We start from the raw sequence: 7,660 nt of genomic DNA on the forward strand, positions 1-7,660 counted from the left end.
ACTGTCTCTGTCTTTTAGTTAGTTTTTCTAAGGATGTGCTATCTTGTTGATTTTCTCAAAGAACCAGCTCTTTGTTTTGTTGATTGTTTGTATTATTTTCTTTGTTTCTAACTGATTGATTTCAGCCCTGATTTTTATTATTCCCTGCCTTCTTCTCTTCTTTGGTGTGTTTACGTCTTTTTTTCTAGAGCCTTCAGATGTTTTTTAAAATTGCTGGTAGGAGAACTTTTCAATTTCTTTATGGAGGCACTTAGTGCTAAGAACTTTCCTCTTAGCACTGCTTTCATAGTGTCCCATAAGTTTGGGTATGTTGTGCTTTCCTTTTTATTGAATTCTAGAAAAACCTTTAATTTCTTTCTTTATTTCTTCCCTGACCCAGAGATTATTGAGTAGAGAGTTGTTCAGTTTCTATGAGTTTGTAGGATTTCTAGTGTTTTTGTTGTTGTTGAAGTCCAGCTTTAATACATGATGATCTGATAAGATACAAGACATTATTTTCATTTTCTTGTGTCTGTTGAGGTTTGATTTTTCACTAACTATGAGGTCAGTTTTAGAGAAGGATCCATGAGGTACTGAGAAGAAGGTATATTCTTTTGTGTTTAGGTGAAATATTGTATAGACATCTGTTAGGTCTATTTGATTCATAATGTCAGCTAATGTCATTATTTCTCTGTTTAGTTTTTGTCTGGATTACCTGCCAATTGGTGAGAGTGGGGTGTTAAAGTCTTCCACTACTAATGTGTGGGATTGGATATGTGATTTAGGCTTTAGCAATGTTTCTTTTACAAATGTGGGTGCCCCATGTTTATGACATCGGTGTTCAAAATTGAGATATCACCTTGGTAGATTTTTCCTTTGAGAAGTATTAAGTATCTGTCCCTGTGTCTGTTGATTAATTTTGGTTGAAAGTCTATTTTATTAGATATTAGAATTGCCACTCCAGCTTGCTTCTTGGGTCTGCTTAGAAAACATTTTCCATCCCTTTACTCTGAGGTAATGTCTATCTGTATTGCTGAGATGTGTTTCCTGTATGCATCAGAATGAGGAGTCCTGTTTTTGCATCCATTATGTTAATCTGTGTCTTTTTGTTGGAGAATTGAGTCCACTGATGTTGAAAGATATTAGTTACCAGTGATTGTTAATTCCTGCTACTTTGATGTTGGTGGTGTTAGAGTGTGTGTGTGCTTCTCTGCCAAACCCACTCCAGTGAAGTCTGCATGGCAAGCCAAAAAGCTTGGCTGCAGTCCTGAGGCATAAAGTTTCACAGAAACTTGTCTCCTGGAAAGTTTCTGGCGCCCCATAAACAGATGTATTTCAGGTACATCTTGCTATACCTTGCTATAGCTGGTGAATGGTTCTGTGTGCTTTCTTTCAGTATTGTTTTATTATAGGTGCCTCCAAAGGAATGATTTGACAAATACCTAAACTAGGTTGAACTTTGCTTCCTGGCCTTCACCAATGTCCTAGGCAATCCTTGAGCTGGCCCTAGGCTTGGAATTTCATAAGAATGTTACTCATTCAGACAAAATTCCTCCAGTGTTGATAGTATTCAGGCATCCCACAGTTTGCCAGATAGGAACTAGAAATCTCAGGGCTAGTTCAAAATAGTTAATTTAGAATTTTCATTACAGACATGAATGGCAGCCTACATTACATAATAGTAGAAAGAAAGTGGGTTGTGGTTTAGGGAGAAACTGGAGTATTGTATCATTCATAAAAAGGTTAGCAGAACAGAACTTCCCTGGTGTATGTTTTTCACTAGGCCCAGAGGAATAGCACAATTAGATATTTACTAAGAGACCCCTGGTGGTGGGTTTAACTATAGACTAGTATTGCACCTCGGGGTATTAGCCCTTTCACCTGTCTCCTGTGGATAGCTAATTTTAGATAGGGCTGATCTTATCTCAGTTGTAAACACTACCTGGTTCCTCTTAGGTTTTATGTACGCATTTCCGCTGTTTTTTGTAGAGAGCCATTATGCACCTCGATGTATCTTGGCTGATGTATCACCTAGCTTCCTTGTTTTTCTTCTGTAATATAAGTCTGATGCTTTGAGACATTACATTCAGATACAGCACTCTTTCTGTGTCAGTGTCCATTTGTCACTTTTTGCTGACTACTTGCCCACCTGAGTACCAAAACCCTGGTTCCCCCATGGGCTGAGGGACTAAGTCCAGTCTGTGGCACTTCTCTTGTTTTTGCTGGTATGGAATTACTTAGTTCTTGTGTTTTCTTGGATGTAGTTATCCTCCTTTGGTGGGAGTTTTCCTTCTAGTATTTTATATAGGGCTGTATTTGTGGATAGACATTGCTTGAATATGAATTTGTCTTTGAATATCTTGTTTTCCCTATCTGTGGTGACTGGGAGTTTTGTTGGGTATAGTAGTCTAGGTTGGTATCTGGGGTTTTTTGGAGGTTGCAAAGTATCTGTCCAGGCCCTTCTAGCTTTTAGAGTCTATTGAGAAATCAGGGGTAATTCTGATGAATCTGCCATTGTATGTTACCAGGCCCTTTCCCCTTGCTACTTTTAATATTCTGTCTTTGTTCTATAGATTTTGTGTTTTAATTATTATGTGTCAGGAGTATTTTTTTCCTGGTCCAGTCTAATTGGTGTTCTATAAGCTTCTTATATGTTTATAGGCGTCTCTTTCTTTAGGTTCGACAAGTTTTTGTTGTAAAGATTTTCTGGCCTTTCGAGCTGGGACTGCTCACCTTCTTCTATTTCTATTATTCTTAGGTTAGGTGTTTTTATGGTATACCAGATTTCCTGGAATTTTTTTTTGTCAGTATTTTTTAAATTTAACACTTTCTTTGACTGATGTATTAGTTTTTTCTTTTTAAAAATTGAATATTTTATTTATTTACATTTCAAATGTTATCACCTTTCCTGGTTTTCCCTCCAAAAACTCCCTATCCCATCCCCACTCCACCTGCTTCTATGAGGATGTGCCCCCACCCACCCACCCACTCCTGTCTCCCTGCCCTCGAATTCCCATACACTGGGACATCAAGCCTTCATGGAACCAAGAGCCACTTCTCCCATTGATGCTCAACAAGGTCATCCTCTGCTACACATGCAGCTGGATCCACGGGTCCTTCCGTGTATACTCCTTGGTTGGTAGTTTAGACCCTGGGAGCTCTGGTTGGTTGATATTGTTGTTCTTTCTATGGGGTTGCAAACCCCTTCAGCTCCTTCAGTTCTTTCTGTATCTTCTGTGCCTGAGGTTCTCTCTTCCATCCCTTTTCTTTTGTTGGTGATGTTTGCATCTGTTGTTCTTGTTCTCTTCCTTAGGTTTTCCAACTCCAGAATTCTCTCAGTTTGTGCTTCTCTCTCTCTCTCTCTCTCTCTCTCTCTCTCTCTCTCTCTCTCTCTCTCTCTCTCTCTCTCTCTGGTGTGGCAGGCCTCTGATGGGTATCCTTGGACTGTATGGTTCAGCATCAACAGGTCTGATAAAGGTGGTCTGAGAGGTAATGGGACAAAGGAGGTCTGCCACAGATATCAGACTGCTTAGGGAAGTTTGGGGTGTTTCAGAGGACTGAGATCAGCTGGTGGCGAAGATGGGTGCACGAAGGAAATTTATCCTCTATGGTTCCAGATCAGTAGGTGTGATAGGCAACTATGAATCTTAAACTCATTCTTTTAACTACTAGAGCCAATACTTCATTATTTCTTCATCTAGTAGTGTGAAATACGAATCAACCCTATGTATGTAGTAGCCTCACAATAAACAGTTTTTGTTCATTAGCCTGTAAAATACAGAAATTTTTACCTTTATCTGATAAAGTAAGTCCCATTAGTGTATTTAGAAAACACTCAGTGTTCTATAAACATGAGGTATTTTTTGCAGTATATTCTGAAGGATTGTGCAAATGAGTAAGCCTTTGTGGTGGTAATGCTAATGTCTTTGTGCAGATTTTTTTTTTTTTTGTAATGCTGTCTCTAAGTAGCAAACTGGAAAGGTTCCAGTCTTTCCTAAGGAGCACATATTTTCTTGGGACAGTAAAATCTGGAGCTGAGGAATTATTCAAAAGGTAACTTCAATACCGACACTCATGCCAACCTGGTGAAAAGAGCATAAGACTATTCTAAAGCAAGTCTCAATGATGTGTTCTGTCTTGTAAAGCATCTATCTGCCATCTCTGTTTCTTTGCCTTTCTGCACAAGCAGCTAGGCCTACCTGCCATCTAACTTGCCTCTCAGTTGCTATAGGGGTTTTTTGGAATAAGATTTATCTGGACAAAGTGTGTAGCTGACATCTAAAGGAAACATTCCTTGAGGACAGACACTCATCCCAACAGAAAAGGAAGAACTGCCAAGACTGGAGGCAGTATGCAACTCATGCTTGCAGAGCTTTCTGAATTGCAAGTAAGAAATCTGACCATGCATACAAAGAAAGGCAATTGAATATTCTGACTAATTCTCCTCCTCCCTTAATGCCATCTGTAGCAGAGACAGAAGAGCCCTCCCCCTTTTGATAAAACCAAGACCATTGTGTTACTAAAGTATCTTCATGGTTGGTCTGAGAATTCTGTGTGTTTGCTACCTAAGGCAAGCACAAGGAAAGAATGAGAGCAAGGTACAGACTACTTAGTAAGTCTGCTTATATTCAGGAAAGTGTTTAGAGACAGAAGAGGGTTGAAAGGGAATCTGCTAGGGGTAGATAAGAGCTGTAGGTCATCAACACCATATGTGACCTGCTTGCGATATAAGCCGTGAGCTTTATGCTGTAATTCTTGTTTAACAAGGCCATAAAGCAGGGGGTGGAGTAGACACGAAGCGGTTTTCAGTGAGGGGGCATTTTGGACATGTTTTCTGTCCATTCCCATTTCTTCATAAATCCAACATAACCATTTTTTTGTGCATTGTTTGGTACATATATATAGTACCTAGGCACTGTCTCATTATGCTTGAGCTAGGACAATACTCTGAACATTATGTTTCACATGCAATAATTTGTGCTAACAAAGGAAATTGATGTGAGAAAGAGAAAATGTCACAAAACAGGAAAAATGAAGCAGGTGTCAATCTCATTAAAACAGTACACATTTTGATGATTAAATTTTAATGTATCAAAATACTTTCAAAAATATTTTTCTTATGTATAAGAACAGTCACTTGATTCAGATACTCTTAAGTTGATGTATCAGTTTTACTATTAGCTGTTTGGCCTTTGGCAAGATATTTGTTTCTTTTTGCATAAAGCAGCAGTCGAACCCTAAATGTTATATCTTAGCTATTAATTGTGCTGCTTCATTGTATAACATGTGATAGGATATTGGATTTTGTAGATAAGAGTAAAGAGTGAAGAACACTTGGTACTTAGCTCACAGTAACTATTTTTGCAAGATTTATTTTTTTTTGAATGTATTGTACCATGTGCATGTCTGGTGCCTATGGAGGTCAGATGATGGAGTCAGACCCTCTGGACGTGGAGTTATAGACAACTGTGAGCCCCTGTGTAGGTGCTTTGAACTGAACTCTGGTTCCCTGTAAGAGCAGCAAATGCTCTTGACCACTAAGCCTTATGTTAAGCCCCTATACTAAGTAATATTTAAAATTTTTTTCAGTGGTTAGCACTAGCTGGAGAGTACACTGATGGTATTAAGTATGTGTAGAAGAAGGCACGGTGAGAGAAGGAAGAAACTTGTGGAGAAATGGGTAAACTGCATGAATATTAGCACAGCAGTTATCAGCTTTCTGACACTGGGTTTGTCACACAATGCCTTACAAGACTCAATTTGTTTATCAGCAAAATGGGGCTAATAGCATCAGTTTCATAATAACTCATTCAATGTGTGTGTGTATATATATATACACACACACACACATATATATATATAAAACAAAGTAAATATATAAATAAATGAATAGCACACTAAATATAGAAAACATTAAGCATAGTGCCTAATAAAGATTAAATGTTTAATAGGTAGACATTAGATGCTGGTAATTTTTTTCTCTTTGATATTTGGTACCTGTAGCAGCAGCACAACAGATAAATGCCCTCTGAGCTACTGGTTTGTAGAGCAGGTGCATACACTGTTCTGTCAGGGCTTTGAAGAGGGAGAAAGAGGCCAAGGACAAGATTCATCTTCCCCTTGTTCATCAGTACTTAGAATCAACATGTTGTATTAGAAAGACATCATAATCGGTTCAAGGTCCTAGACCTACAACATGTCAATTAGGATAACATTTGGCAGCCACTGCTTCTTCAAGAATTCTAACTGTTTCAAAAGCTTTTTGGCTCACATGGGGCCAACAGGATCAGGCATGTAACCATTTTTATCTAGCACACCAACTATTTTGCTAAGGGTTCTTAATATCTTAGGGCATATAATAAAATCTAAGACTCCCTTCTCATAGAATGGACATAAATCCAAAGGCTCCACTCTTTCTACACTTTACTATTTGGGAAAGTTCAAAGTAGTCCTGAAGTCTACTACAGCCTCAACCCCCGGGATCTATAACTAGTAAGATAACAATCTGTGGGATTTCTGAAAGAGGACTGGATTTTCATGTAGTTTTTCCCCCAGCAGAACTCTTCACACTTGGCCTCAGGTCATATGATCAGTAAATCTATAGACTTAAATATGTTCTTAACCATGTCTTCCTTTCTTTTTCAGAAAGACACATATGAGAGTTCATCAAAAGCCCTGATTTCAGGAGTCAAAACAAGATGTCTAAACTACACAAACCATGCTGGATGGATACTTGTAATAATTATCCAATTTGGGTTTGTCTGGTACAAAACAGTCTAAAAGAAACTTGATGAAATTGTGTTCTGTGGAAATGGCGTAAGATGTAATGTTTGAACACTAGTTGTATGAGGAACAAAGTGGCTGTCTTCTTCTGCATCCCATTCTCTCAGAAAAAGACAACACCTCAGATATTTTTTTTTCCATAAATGGATGGGAAACTGGAAAGGGGGATAACATTTGAAATGTAAATAAATAAAATAACCAATAAGAAATAAAAAAAATAGATTTGTAAAGAACAGTTTTTTTCTCTCTAATCAAATCAGAATTTCACTGAGTTCTACTTGTGGCTGCTGATGTATGCATTTACTATACTGATGTTGATATAATCAAAGAACTCGTTAGAATATCAATGTCTCAGTCAGGCATGGTGCACACCCTTGATCCCAGCACTCAAGAGGCAGAGGCAGGTGGATCTTTGTGAATTCAAGGCCAGCCTGGTCTATATAGTGAATTCCAGGACAGCAGAACTACATAATGAGACCTGGTCTTAAAAAAAAATGTCCCTGATTAGCAAACTCATCATCCATTGAGTAGGAAGTGAGGCAGAGTGGTACCTAGAGAAACAGATCCAGAGATTCCAAGCTACATTTATTCTCTGGGGTTTAGTCCCCTGTCATTTAGAATTTGGGGAAAAAAACTTACATTGAGTGTCCTACCTCTTATTTTTTTTTAATTTTTAATATTTTTATTACATATTTTCCTCAGTTACATTTCCAATGCTATCCCAAAAGTCCCCCATAAGGCCCCCCACTTCCCTACCCACCCATTCCCATTCTTTTGGCCCTGGCATTCCCCTATATTGGGGCATATAAAGTTTGCAAGTCCAATGGGCCTCTCTTTCCAATGATGGCCGACTAGGCCATCTTTCGATACATATGCAGCTAGAGACAAGAGCTCCGGG

The sequence above is a fragment of the Mus caroli genome, unplaced genomic scaffold (assembly GCF_978045245.1).
Source record: "Mus caroli unplaced genomic scaffold, Mus_caroli_1 scaffold_5, whole genome shotgun sequence".
Classification (NCBI taxonomy): domain Eukaryota; kingdom Metazoa; phylum Chordata; class Mammalia; order Rodentia; family Muridae; genus Mus; species Mus caroli.